At 46.4% G+C, this 14,976-nt stretch overlaps 1 long non-coding RNA gene across 2 annotated transcripts; it reads left to right on the forward strand.

Annotated features, from left to right (window-relative positions):
* The first annotated feature begins 209 nt into the window (after positions 1-209).
* Positions 210-3,932, forward strand: LOC125522310 (uncharacterized). Of its 2 annotated transcripts, XR_007289751.2 has the most exons (3): positions 210-508; positions 601-1,292; positions 2,256-3,932. It is a non-coding gene; the product is annotated as an uncharacterized LOC125522310 (long non-coding RNA). The 2 variants fall into 2 exon arrangements; XR_015599606.1 differs by having other exon boundaries at positions 601-3,932.
* Positions 3,933-14,976: the final 11,044 nt, after the last annotated feature.

Consider the following 14,976-nt stretch of genomic DNA (forward strand, 5'->3'; position numbering starts at 1 on the left):
CCCGAACCGGACTTCCATTACAGTTGGACCCGGATCATCCCCAAACATATATAAAACATCATCGTTTTCTTATTTGGACTCCCTAGCCTATTTTTCCTGACCGTCCGATTTTGATCGGAGGGACGAGATAGCCCCTAACCTAACCAACTCGTTATATATATTTGTCTAACCTGAGACCAAACCCCTAATTTCTAGGGATCCTCCTAGCCGCCGCCAGTCTCCTTGTCTCCTCCCACCTCGGGTCCTTCCCCCAATCGAAATCCACCCTCGAATTTCCAACCGGACCAACCCCTCATCACCGCCAAATTCCACGCGCAGCCAGCCAGCCACAACCTCTTCCCGATCCATCCACCATGGTCGTCGCCCCGCTACTTCGAGACCAGCCGCTGCTGATCTGCATCCATGCCGCATCCCGTCGACTGCAAGCCAAGGAACCTCCCTGTGCTCCTCCACCTTGCCTCATCGTCCGGCAACCGGTGCTGCCGCGGCGACCACGTCCAGCCACCAGGTCGTCTCGCACCTTCCCGTGCTCCTTTCTCGCTCATCTCTCCTGTGATCTCTCCCTAACCTCATCTCTCTCCCTCTCTTTCTCTTTCACAGACAGGAGCCCAACCCCGGCGTCCACGTCGCCAAGCCGTCTCCCTGCCCTTGAGTCCGTCCATGGGACCGCAGTCTTCAAGCCGTCGACTACCCAACGCTTCAAAGCCAGCCAATACCTTCTCCAGTCCTCGAACCGCGAGGGATTTCCGCATCGCATGCGCTTGTTGTCCGTCGCCGTCAAATACCAGCGCCGCCGTGCTTCTGTCGTCCGCGTCGGCGAGTGCAGCGCCCAGCCACGCCGACCTCCTTCATCTCGTCCCAGCGCTGGACTTGGAGCTTGCGACTCCCGGCGGATCTCCGCCTCGCCCTATTCATCCACTGCCTCCCGATGGCCATGGAACCTCGTTGTCGAAGCTCGCCGTTGTCGTTGTTCGTCCCTGTCGTTCGGCCACTGGATCCGGTCGTCCTCCATCAACTTCTGCCTGATCCACGCTCACCTCGCCTCGCCTTGCCGGAGTTCCAGCAAGCCGTGCCTCAAGCCCCTGTGTCCCCGCCGTGCGCCAAGTCCCGGATGTTGCCATCGCGCCCTGCTTCTGCCTAGCCTGCTCGTCTCTGTACGCGATGGAAACAAGCGCCTCGCCTGCACCCGTTGACCGCATCGGCCTCCCCTGGATCGCTCGCACGGGCCGGCCTCGCCTGCCGTAGATCCGGCCCAGCTAGCCGCGCGTGCTTCTGGCCAGATTTGGCCCAATGTGAGCAGCCACCAACATATCCCCCCTGTGCATGTTGGCCCGATTACAGATTCAGCCCGTTCTTTTTTTTCCCTGCTACTGCGATTTTAGCAATTATCCCGATAACTACATAATTACATATTGCACCCCTAATGTTCATGCATCTAATAACTAATTAACCATGCATCTTATGTAAATAATTTATATATGTAAAATGCTTGGAATCTTGTCTAGTTTCATTATTTCCAACTTTCATGCATTTTTAAAATGTTGTTTGTTTAAATTTGCTCCAATGCCATGCTAAAATGCTTTAATTCATAACTAGTCAATCGTAGCTCAGTTTTTAACAAACTTTATATGTAAGTGGGGTTTAAAAATGCCTACTTTAACATGGTGGCAGTACTTTGCATGTTAGCAACTCTAAAATATGCAACTTTCACCCATGTTTAAGATGTTTAAAATGATGTTTGATTAAATTTGCTCCTATGCCATGTTAAAATGCTTTAATTCATAACAAAATAACCGTAACTCCGAATTTAATAAACTTTATATGTAAATGGGGTAGAATTTTGCCTAGTTTAACATGGTGCACTCGTCTTGCATGTTAAACAACTCTAAAATATGGTTTAGGGCAGAACAGGACCTAACCTAATATATGCACATGAGGAGTTTCTGGATTTGTTGTTTGTTGTTCCCGGACTCATTTAAACTTGACTAGATAGGTAGTTTTGCTTTGCTTCACTTCTTGCCATGTTTAACAACATTTAATATTGTTGGGTACATAAACAAGATCGAACTAAATAAGTCACGTGGTGTTTCGTCAATATGCAACGGAGTTGCATATTGAGCTCCACTTAACTTGTAGTATTGTTTGTTGCACTTTGCCATGCCATGCCTCTTTAAACCGGACATGCATCATACTTGGTTGTGCATCATGCCATGTCTATGTGGTGGTTGTTCACTATGTTGTTAGCTTCTTTCCAGTGTGGATTCTTCGGGTTGGTTCCGGTAACGTCGCGTTTGTGAGGAACCGTTCGACTACGTCAGTTGGTCTTCTTCATGGACTCGTTCTTCTTCCTTGCGGGATTTCAGGCAAGATGACCATACCCTCGAAATCACTTCTATCCATGCTTGCTTAGGTGCTCGCTCTTTTTCTATGACTATGCTGCGATACCTACCACTTGCTTATCATGCCTCCCAAATTGCCATGTCAAACCTCTAACCCACCATGTCCTAGCAAACCGTTGATTGGCTATGTTACCGCTTTGCTCAGCCCCTCTTATAGCATTGTTAGTTGCGGGTGAAGATTGAAGTTTGTTCCTTGTTGGAACATGGAGATGTTGTTCCTTGTTGGAACATGTTTTACTTGTTGGGATATCACAATATCTCTTATTTAATTAATGCATCTATATACTTGGTAAAGGGTGGAAGGCTCGGACTTATGCCTGGTTTTTTGTTCCACTCTTGCCGCCCTAGTTTTCGTCATATCGGTGTTATGTTCCCGGATTTTGCGTTCCTTACGTGTTTGGGTTATAATGGGAACCCATTGACAGTTCGCCTTGAATAAAACCCCTCCAGCAAGGCCCAACATTGGTTTTACCATTTGCCACCTAGCCTTTTCTTTCCCTTGGGTTCTGCAGACTCAAGGGTCATCTTTATTTAAACCCCTCGGGCCAGTGCTCCTCTGAGTGTTGGTCCAACCCAGAGCACCATGCAGGGCCATCCCTTGGCAACTTGGGTTACGTCGGCTCCTCTACGCTTAGCTTATCCGTTGTGCCCTGAGAATGAGATATGTGGAGCTCCTATCGGGATTTGTCGGCACAGCGGGTGGTCTTGCTGGACTTGTTTTACCATTGTCGAGGATGTCTTGAAGAACCGGGATACTGAGTCTTATCGGAACGTCTCGGGAGGAGGTCTATTCCTTCGTTGACCGTGAGAGCTTGTGATGGGCTAAGTTGGGACACCCATGCAGGGTTATGAACTTTCGAAAGCCGTGCTCGCGGTTATGGGCAGATGGGAATTTGTTAATGTCCGGTCGTAGAAAACCTGAAGTTAACCTTAATTAAAATGCATCAACCGCGTGTGTTACCGTGATGGTCTCTTTCCGGCAGAGTCCGGGAAGTGAACACGGTGTTGGAGTTATGCTTGACGTAGGTTGTTCTAGGATCACTTCTTGATCATAGTTTCTCGATCGTGCTTTGCCTTCTCTTCTCGCTCTCATTTGCATATGTTAGCCACCATATATGCTAGTCGCTTGCTGCAGCTCCACCTCATACCTTTACCTTACCCATAAGCTTAAATAGTCTTGATCGCGAGGGTGCGAGATTGCTGAGTCCCTGTGGCTCATAGATACTTCCAAAACCAGCTTGCAGGTGCCGATGAGTCCGTGTAGATGACGCAACCAAGCTCAGGAGGAGCTCGATGAAGATCTTGTCCTTTGTGTTGTTCCGTTCTAGTTGATCAGTAGTGGAGCCCAGTTGGGGTCGATCGGGAACCTTTGTCGCACTTGTGGTTCTTCTTTTATTTTGGTTCCGTAGTCGGACCTTGATTGTATTTGGATGATGTAATGCTTTATTCATGTATTGTGTGAACTGGTGATTGTAAGCCAACTATGTATCTCTTTCCATTATGTATTACATGGGTTGTGTGAAGATTACCTCACTTGCGACATTGCTTTCAATGCGGTTATGCCTCTAAGTCGTGCTTCGACACGTGGGAGATATAGCCGCATCGAGGGCGTTACAACTGCTCCGCGTTAACGACACCACGACCATCGTTCCGTCCACCGCGCACATTAGTGACACGCGGTTGCCGACGAACCTACTCCGACGCCAGCCGTCCATCCGTCTGCCGCGGCTCATTGCCATTCGCCTGCTATATTAATTTGAGCCCCAGCTCCCAGCCATAGCCAAAGACCCACACTCATTCTCCTCCGGTCACTTCCTTATGTTGGCACCACTCCAACCATGGCCTCCTGGCACTCCAAAGCTCTCTTGGACATACTGTCGCAGGAGTAGACAAAGGAGATCGCCGGCTCCGCCCCCAGGCCGCCCTCCGTCGCCACGACCACAAAACCGGCGCGCATGCGAGGGTGCAGCCAACAGCGAGGAAGAGTAGTACACGGTAGGTCCCCGCTGCTCTGGTCCCAGGAATGCTACCGCTCCTCCACTCAGTCGACGCTAAGCTTGGTGGGATAAACATCAGAGGCCGATTAGCCGCTTGACGATGACGTGGAGGCAGAAATCATCATAACCTTGTGCTCCGGAGGAGGAGGTATCGAGGCGGATGAGGAGGAGGCAATGGAAATACTACAAAAATAATACACTTCCGTGATGATACGTGTTTGTCACAGTAGGTCACGTTTTCTATCATGCATGTACATCCATGACAATTTTATGACAGAATCAAGATAGTCATACATGTGCTGTCGTAGAAGTGTTGCATGACATTACCAAAATTGTCATCACGGAAGTGTCCACTTCCATGACGATAAATCGCGCGTCACAGAAGTGCTTTCGTCAAGGGTGACCGACACATGGCATCCACCATAACGGAACGACGTTAAGCTATCGGGTCCGGTTTTGGATCCGATAACCCGTTAACAGCCCCGACAAATGGGGAATTTCCACGTGTAAAATCATCATTGGGATAGATGTCATCCACTCATTGGACCTAGAGCGCCTATGATACGTTGACACATGGCATGGCCCAACAGAGGCCCATTCCTATGAAAATGCCGGCCCGTTTGACTTGGTCAAAAGGTGGCGGGCCGGCCCACGGCAAGCCTGTTAACGGCATGTTCGCATATTGCCCATTTACAGCCCGCTAACCCAGGGCCCGTTTACGGCCTATCCGAATTAGGCCCAGTAGCGTCATCTGGGATATCCAATATAATTCTAGACCATTTTAACGCCCGGCCCATGTATGGCCCATGAGGTCTTTCGGCCCAGATGAGGCCCTTAGTAAACATCGGCCAATTAACGGCCCGTGGTAAAACTGGCCCATAGTGAACAGTGTATCACTTTATACCCATTAACGGCCCATTATTCCATTGGGCCGCTTCCAGCCCATGTTATCTTTTGGCCTTCTCAGGGCCCATCTATTCTTGGGCTCATTTCCAGCATTCGTTTACTTTCAGCCTATTACTATCATTTTCTACTTATGGGCCAAATTCAGCCCGTGGTTATAGTCGGCCCGTTTGTGGCCCATTAATACGTTGGGCCGTTTTCATAGCGTCATCAAATACGGCCGATTAACGACAACCCATTATGGTCGGCCCATGAACGGACGATTTCAACTCTAGCCCATTTACGGCCATAATGTGGTCTATTATTGGCCCATGTTTGGCTAACCGATCATACGGCCCGTAGAAGGCCCATTGTGTCAACGGCCCGTATAAGGCCCATGGTTTCTATGCCCCATAGAAGGCACATTGTTTCTACGACCCTTAGAAGGCCCATTGTTTCTATGGCCCGTAGGAGGCCCATGTTAACTATAGTAAATATGTAGCCCATGGTTAATGTGGCCTAGTTTTAAAAATAGGTTATTGCGGCCACTAGCAAACCGCGGAAAAAGAAATGCACTGACTACAAGAAAACAAATAAAAAAGACAATAAGGAAATAAATAGGCAAGCAACTTACGCTAGGCTATCAAGGCTATTACACATATTACATCCACTGGGCATCAAAGTTTGCCACCAGTGCAAATATAGGGAACAAAGCAGCATATAAACGCCACAGCAAAACAAGTCCATAACTGAAACCACTTCAGAAGAGCTCAAGAAACAATATCCTGGGTACCCATAATGCTGGCAAGATGCTTAGCAAGCTTATTAACTTTCTCTTGTTTGGTACTTAAATCCTCCAGCACTTATTGTTGCACCAGAAAGTATGCATCTGAATTCTGCAGGGACTTCCTCAGTCCTACGGCTTCCTGTCGCATAACATCTGATCGATGTCTTTCAGCTTGAAGTTGAGACTCAAGAAGCCGAACTCATTCAAGCAGCGAGTTCGAAGCCAGTAGTACTAGCCAGTAACTCGAACACTTCATGAAGACAGGACTTTGGGGTTGTCTCGATGTCTTCGATATAGTTTTTATCAGCTTTCTTGGAGACCAACAGGGATGTCTCACTATCTTGAACCTTATCTGCATTACTTCTTGTACCATTGCATAACGGGGTACTCTTCTCCAATATTTTATCCGCATTCTAAAAGAGAAACAAACAAACACATCATAGGTTTACAATGTAGTATATGAAACTCATTTTGGTAAACCAGTTCAGTAGTGAGGTGGACAGGATAACAGCATGAAACAAACATATATCTATGTAGTATGGTCACTGTATGGTCTGTATCATTCTAGTTTATGTTGCCAAATCAAGATAGATACCGTTCGAATCATATCTATTGAAGACAAAGCAGCTTAGACAGAATATAAGTGTGGGAAACTACATAGCAATAACAACACTTGTAAGGTGCATGGCATGAGAATATAACTGTTTATTCAATTGAAAATGAAATCAGCATAGAGCAAGTTACAACAGCAAACACGTTAAAGAAACAGGTTTAAAACATACCTGTTGTGCCATTGGAGTTTCAATTGCATCGTTAAAATTTGAAATTAGTTGGTATGAGTAAATACAGTGATGCAAGAGCAAAGTAGTATGAACCATAGCTACGGAACCTGACCTGAGAACAATTCTTCTTCTGCTTTAAGCGTTGACTTGGGGTTCAGAGTGGTGGTCCTCGTGCTTTGGGCACTGTAGTTGCCTCACTAACTGCTCGTGTTTGGGTGCTCTGTGGTGGAGACGGTGCTGTGTCAATGGGAACTGGGTTACTATCTGCTGGGGTTGGGGTTAGAAGGGGTGTAGCTAGTTCTCTGTCCAACTGGGTAGGGGTACAATCTGTGTGAATCTGGGTTATGTGTGGCGGGGCGGGTTCTTGGGCAAGTACAACCGTGGTTTTATCTCCATCGATAGGTAGCACGATCTTTTGTGAAGATCGTTTTTTACTCCCACAGATACTGCCATCATTCCCTCCAATTGAAATGGCTGATAAACAAGAAAAGTAATTGAATGTACAGACATTGTAAGATAGATAGGTGCAATGGATAGTAGGGAAGAAAGCAGGGCATGAAATAATTCACATTTATGTTGTCTAACCAAACAATAGCAGGACATAATTTCACATATATGATGTCTAATTAAACAGGATAGCATGACACAATTTCACATGTATGATGGCTAACTAAATAGGATAGAATGGCATACTTCAAAATATGATGACTATGTAAACATGATGACATGATATAACTATACAATGTGTCTATTAAAGTGGTTGGCATGCCACAAATCACAAACATGCCGTCGATGGAAACATGATGGCATGATATAATTCATGGATAGAATGACATAATTCAAAATATGATGACTATGTGAAGTATGAAAAGGATGAGATGATATAACTATATTATGTCTTCAGAAAATGGGTTGGCATGCCATAATTCGGATACATGCTGTCTATGTAAACATTATGGCATGATATAATTCAAATATATGATTTATATACTAAGGAAGTGAGTAGAGGGCAATCGCATATATGATATGTCAACTAAGGAGATGGCATTCAGTATCGTGGATATGATGTAAAAATTAAGCATTGCAATACAACATATGCATGATATGAGTAATATAACCCTGCCAAGTTTCAGCATACACCTAAGGGGGATAATAGGACTGGTCATCTACCTCTAAATCCTCCTCTGAAGAGCTATCTGTCACCATCAAGATATTTGCTTCACTAGGTAGCATTGTCTGCTCTGAAGACCTTGTTTTCACTCTAGATTTCTCCATCACCAATTCAAATGGCTGATGCACAGGAAGAGTAATTGAATGTACTAAAATTGTTGACAAATTTAACATGTAATAAAAATGATGTCGTGATATAATTCACATATAAGATGACTGGCTAACCAGGGTGGCATTGCAAAATTCACATATATGATGTCTAGCTAAACAAGATGGCATTGCATGATTCACATATACGATAAAGAAACTAAACAGATGGCATTGACACAAAGCATGTCTAAACTAAGCAGATGACATCTTTGATGTATATAGTAAGTAATGCAAGGCACCATATGCTTGTTTTTACCAACATCAGCATGCCAAGTTAGAGCTAAGACCTCATGGGGTAAATAGGAGTGGTCTTCTGCTTCTGAATCCCCCTCAGAACAGTTATCTTCCTCTTGATTACGATCCGAAATGGGTGGAGGGGGCTGACTTTGCACCCACCATGGAGCGACGTCTGCATGCAAATTTGTTGCCACGCAAGGCTCGTCTCTTTTGCTCTACATGTTTAGTTCCATTGTGTACAATAACTGACATGCATAGGAATAAAACATAGTGAGATTATGTAAGGAGTGCATGCACAAATCCAGAGTGATGGTAGCAAACTGTGGATAGACCCAAACCAAATGATAGCAGGCAGATAATAGCTTTAGTTAAAAAATACAGATAATGGCTCCTTTAATGTTTGTTTGCACCCAACATGAAACTCATAGTAGACACCCGAGATTAACCAGATAGTAGACAGATAGTGTTGATTGCTGCCCCAATATGTACCCCACAACCATTTAAAAACTATAGTTTCAGCATAAGTTTGGACCTGAGTCGGAGTCTAATAGGTGAACACAACGATAAATTAGCATGTCATCATATTAAGCAATGCATAACGTTGGCAGACACGAAAGAGTGCGACCTCTCTTGCGGACCCGTGTAGTCCTCAAGGTCATCTGCTCAGTTGATGATGGTACTGCAGTTGTCGTGGCTGTTGGCGGCAGGGAAGAAGATCTGAGGCGGCGAAAGACATTCTGGAGAGCGGATCCCTGCTGTGGTGAACCCTTCCGTCATTGGAGCAGCTGAGCTGGGGTGGAACGCAACACCGCAGGAGCAGGACAAACGACACAAGGTTTTCTTTGACACAAATCTGTAACAGAAGTAATTGTGTAAGGGCTTGTTTAAATTTGAGGATTCTAACAATGTAGAGATAGGAAATAGACATGAATAGGATAGGAATGCATGTGCAAACCAGAGAATTTAAAAACACAGGATTTCTTCTAATCTGGGTGTTTGGTTCACAAGAATTGGAAGATCACATGATGCAAAGAAGCATGGTGAGATTAAGACAAACCACGAGAAGTGTACAACCTCTTTGGCGAAGCCATGTCGATCTCAACGTGATTGGGTTGGCCGGTGAGGATGGTCCGGCTGACTTGGCTGTCGGAGGAGGGGAAGAAGATCTTAGGTGTCTGGAGATGGAGCCCGAGGTAGTGCTCCGCTGTGATGGAGGGTTTCATCATTGGAGCAGCTCCCATGAGTTGTACAACATCGAGGCTGAAGCAGGACAAGAGAGAGAACGTTAACCTGAGTGGAAATCTAATAGCATCTCCAATAGATGACGTAAAATACATAACCACAAAGTTCTAGATGTATACATTAGCCACTCATCTCTGAACTTAACTGTCGAAACTGAATTTAACTGTCGAAACTCAACTTAACTATCGAAACTGAATTTTGCTGTTGAAACTGAATTTTACTGTCGAAACTGAACGCACTAGAGGTGAGGCTACACGTTAGTCGACTGACTTTTTCATCTCCAGTCAGTCGATTTTGCAGCCATTGGATACAAAATCAAGGGCCTGCAGTTCATCTTCAACCTCCACCCCCTGAGTCGCCAGCCACCATCGATCAAACAGCCGCCCCCTGCCGCCCGCGGCTGGCGGTGCACCACCCCGCCCACCCCGAAAACACTCCCCACCGCTGGTCCGCCGCCGCCCTGGCCATCCCTGTAGCCCCCCCCCCCCGTGCCGAGCTTTTTCTCCAGCGATCCCAATGCCACCGCCCCACCATCCCCGGTGACCACGGCCCCCACCCTGAACCCTAAGACAGATAGTGGGGCACCTCTCCGGCGAGCCCCCCTCCCCGCTGCGGCTGGTTCTTCCTTAACTCCGGTGAGCCCCCCACCCCCTGAAAATTGACTGACCCAAAAGTCGATTCAGTCGATTGAACTGTAGCTAAATCAGAGCAGCATCGCAAGCAAGAGCAAAAGCGAGAGCAGCAGCGCGAGCAAGAGCAGACCAGGCAGGGGACCGAGAGCAAGAGCAGAGTAGCAGCGCGAGCGAGAGCTAAAGCAGCAGCAGCTCCTTCCCTCGTGCGCACACGTGGGTACACGGGCGGATGCAATTTTGTACCAAGATCCACCCCATGTGATAATTTGACGTGTGTAAAAAGTCCTTCACTTCATTGATGGTCAATTAATACAGCGCATGCAAATTGAGTGGATGTGAGGGCGGAAGAAAGACATTACTACTCCACTGCGCATGCGAGTAGTTAAAATCATGGGTTGTTAGTAGTACTTCCATTGGTCTCCTTAATATTTTGTGCCAATTTTTGACAGTAACATAATATTTACGCATCTGAGCAGTGTAGTCTACTTGAAATTTATGTTCCACTAAACTCATTGGGAGCCGTTTCAGGCCTCAAAACCAAAAACCATCAATTAATCTTTACCTTGTTCCCATCACATTCGAAAGTACTAGTGCTACAATTAAATGCAAGCCTGCTCACACCTACAAGTACGTACCAAACCTGAACATGTTCCCACTATGCCGGTTTTAGTACTAGTGCTAGTACTTAGGATATAAAAGAACTACCTAACCGAAAATTACTCTACCTTCCTCCTCAAAAGTCCTTCTTCGTACGTCCTTGCCATGGCCGGTGTGCAGAGCTCTAGGTCGAGAACTACTCGTAACAAGGGAGCGGCAACCAAGGCTGTGAAAAAAAAGAGAGGGCTCACCGCCACATAGAGACCTCGAAAGATCTCTCACGGGCAGGCGATGGCTGCCAGGAGCACCCTAGACGCGGAGGCGAACATGCCGAGCTAGCGGTGCTAGAGTCGTTATCCCTTGACGGCATGCTCGATCTGCTCAATAAGCACCTCAATAAGCAGAAGGAGTTCATCCACGGGCTTGGTGGAGCTGCTGAAGGAGAGCCTCGAGGACATGCCCGCTGAGCTCAATGAGCAGGGGGAGTTGACCGCCGGCTTGGTGATGCTGCTGAAGAAGAGCATTGCCTCAAAAAAGAAGGCGACCGGCGAAATCCTGCAACTTCGGGTGGACAAGGCGAAGCTCTGCCACGAGCACGACCGGCTGAAGGAGGAGAACGCCGGCTGGAAAAACTGCATGAGAATAGTAGTTCTTCGATGAAGATGTTGTAGGCCCTCGTCATGGAACAGAAGGAGGAGTTGGCGAAGCTCCGCCTCGAGCACCCGACTGTTGTCAAGGTACGTAATGCGTCCGTGGAACAGATCACTACAGGAATCCAGTATTTTGCCGTCTGCCATGGCGGACGGCAAAGAGCTTTGCCGTCAGCGGCGGACGGCAAACAGTGATGGAAAAGACAGGGTCGGCAAACAGGTCCTTTGCCGTCCGCTTTTTATGGCGGACGGCAAAGAGCCCTTTGCCTACAGCGGCGGACGGCAAAGAGGAGTGACGGCAAAAAATTGGACGTCCGCCAGTGTTAGTCCGTTAGGTGGCTAACGGCGGCCTTTGCCGTCCGCCAGCGGACGGCAAATTTGAGCGCCTCTTTGCCGTCCGCCAGTTGATGTCAGCAATGCTTCAGCGCCCGCTGTGTTTTGCCATATGCCACGGCGGATGGCAAAGGCAATGTCTTTGCCATCAGCTTAGCTTTGTCGTCCTCCACGGTAGGCAAATTTGCGAAATGGCCAATCCCTCAGGAAGCACAGGTGGGCGCCACGTGTCCCCTTTGCCGTCTGCCACCGATGGCAAAGGCGTCTTTGCCGTCTGCCGCGGACGGCAAAGAGCCTGCACTGCCTCTTTTTTATTCTGTTTTTCTTATACCCAACAATTATCACAGCAAATATATCACATCACATATATATCCATCACATAAATATCTAGCACATATATCCAACATAATAAATATCCAGCACATATATATCCATCCATACATACATAGTAGGTTGCACATAGTTCCATCGATCCATACATATTACAATATGCAAAGTTTCATCATAGCAATCTAGTTTCATCATAGCAAGCGAGCAGAATACAAGAAGTGCATCAAAGGAAAAAACAAGCAATCCATCATAGGAAGGTCGCTTCCGTGAAGTGAATGAAAACTGCAAAATGACAAATAAGAAAGTTAGAAAAAGAAGACTAGAAGAAGAATTAGACTAGAAGAAAAAGAATAGAAGAAGAAGAAGACTAGAAGAAGAAGTATATGCCATTTATTAGCTAACTTAGGTGAACTGGATCATTTATGAGCTAAAAGAGATGAAATGGATCGTTTATGAGCTAACTTAGGTGAAATGGATCGTTTATTAGCTAACCTAGGTGAAATGGATCGTTTATGAGCTATCTTAGGTGAAATGGGTCGTTTATGAGCTAACCTAGGTGAACTGGGTCGTTTATGAGCTAACCTAGGTGAAATTGATCATTTTGGAGCTAACTTAGTTGAAATGGGTTGTTTATGAGCTAACTAAGGTGAAATGCCACGTTTTTGAGCTAACTAAGGTGAAATGGATTGTTTTTGAGCTAACTTAGGTGAAATGGGTCATTTTAAAGCTAACGTAGGTAAAATGGATCATTTAGGAGCTAATCTACGTAAAATGGGTCATTTTAGAGCTAACTTGGATAAATTGGATCACTTGTAAGCTAACTAAGGTAAAATGAGTCAATTTAGAGCTAACTTAGGTAAAATGGATCGTTTATGAGCTAACTAAGCTAATTATGCAATTTTTGACATAAGTAAGCTAAGTACATATCGTTTTAGAGCTAACTTAGGTAAAATGGATGGTTTATGAGGTCAGTAAGCTTATTAAGTCATTTTGGAGGAAAAGAAGCTAACTCTAGGTCATTATGGTAAGCTTATTGGAGGAAATAAAGCTAAGTCTAGGTCTTTATGCATTTGTTAAGCAAAACACTAGAGAAACTTACCGTGATCAGGGAGGTGTAGGAGCGTGCTGGCTCGCGCCGGTAGCTAGAGAAGGATCATGCGATGCGTTTCTGGAGTTAAGCTGCACAAAAGATCATTTCCAATGTCTCGTTAGCATTATGACACTCAAATGTTAAGACTAGCAAGTAATGTCCATTCAAATTAAACTCACCATGCTCCTAGGAGCAATCACTGGCATCGGCGGAGCGGTCTGACCGGACTTCTCGCACATAGACTACACATTTGGTTTTCACAACAGAGTCATACTAGTTAGTAATGAGACTCAAATGCTAAGACTACCAAATAATCTGCAGAAGAAACTTACCACAAGGAGCTCGTACATGGCCCTTGCCTGCATGTCATTCCGTGCCCTGTCCTCCTCCAACATCTTTGTCGTCCTCTCCTCCAACTCCCGCTGCCTCTCCGCCGCCTCCGCCAGAAGTTTCTCCTTTCTATCTCTCTCACTCTGTATAGCAGCCTACAACACCACTCACATGACCATTTGTAATCATTGATGGAAGCACACACAATGTAATGGAGAAAGATAGCTGAGTACATATAACTAACCTTGAAGGCGAGTTGGACTGGCCGTTCACGAGGCCTTATCTCAGGAGCGGAGCTCGACTGGCGCGCCTGGATCTCCGGGAGAGTGCTAGGACAACGGATAAGTCCATCTCCCATGGCTATGGAGCCATGGGACCTCCCGCCACTAGATATCATCAGCAGCTCTGTATCAATGGGACCCTGGCTCTGGTTAAAGTCCTCCCGTTTCCTCACCTTTCCCTGATCTCTATATTGCACGAGCTTGTCATGGGCGGAGATGTTGGTGAAGTACTTTGGATCATCGAGGTCAGACGCAGAGAATGCCTTGACTTTCTTGTAAGGGCCAGTGTGGGCCATGGCATACAGGTCGTACACCTCTGGCACCTTATCCGCCTTATTGTAGCATGCCTGAAAGAGAGAAACAAAGTTAATTAGTAGTTAAAGGGCTAAAGCTAGCACGATGAATGAATTGCATGAATCATGAAGCAAACCACATACCCAGTTCCGCCCGTATTGAAATAAGTTGGAGCTGCCTTGGTGGTGTGGCACACCTTCCATTTGGGCACGGGAACCTTACATGGACACACCAGCCAACGAATAGCGCATACGCCGGCAAGTCATGCGTCGAGTACATGTACCAGACACGCATTATGAAGTTCCGTTTGCTATAGGCGTCGTATGTCTTGAACCCATTATCCCAGGCTTCTTGCAATTCGTCCTTAAGCGGCTGCATGTACACATTCATATTTTTCCCCGGATAGTTGGGCCCTGGAATTATCAACGTCAGGAAAATGTTCTTTCTTTGCATAAGCTATCCGGGGGAGATTGAGTGGAAAGACAAATACGGGCCAACAACTGTATTGGGCTGCCGTCATACCAAACACACTGAACCCATCCGTGCTGATGCCGACTCGAGGATGCCTTGGATCTGCCGCTTTGTCACCATGTAATTCATCAAACTTTTTCCACGCAACACCATCCGATGTGTGTACCATCATCAGATTCCCATCTGCATCTAGTTCGGTTCTTTTGCCTATTTTGTGCCATGTCATCTGTCTGGCCGTCTCTTCGACCATGAAAAGACGTTGAAGTCTTGGTACGATTGGCATATACCAAAGAACACTAACGGGGATTTTGGTCTGTGTCTT

Source organism: Triticum urartu, chromosome 1A (assembly GCF_056163025.1).
Source record: "Triticum urartu cultivar PI428250 chromosome 1A, HENAU_Tu73, whole genome shotgun sequence".
NCBI classification, from domain to species: domain Eukaryota; kingdom Viridiplantae; phylum Streptophyta; class Magnoliopsida; order Poales; family Poaceae; genus Triticum; species Triticum urartu.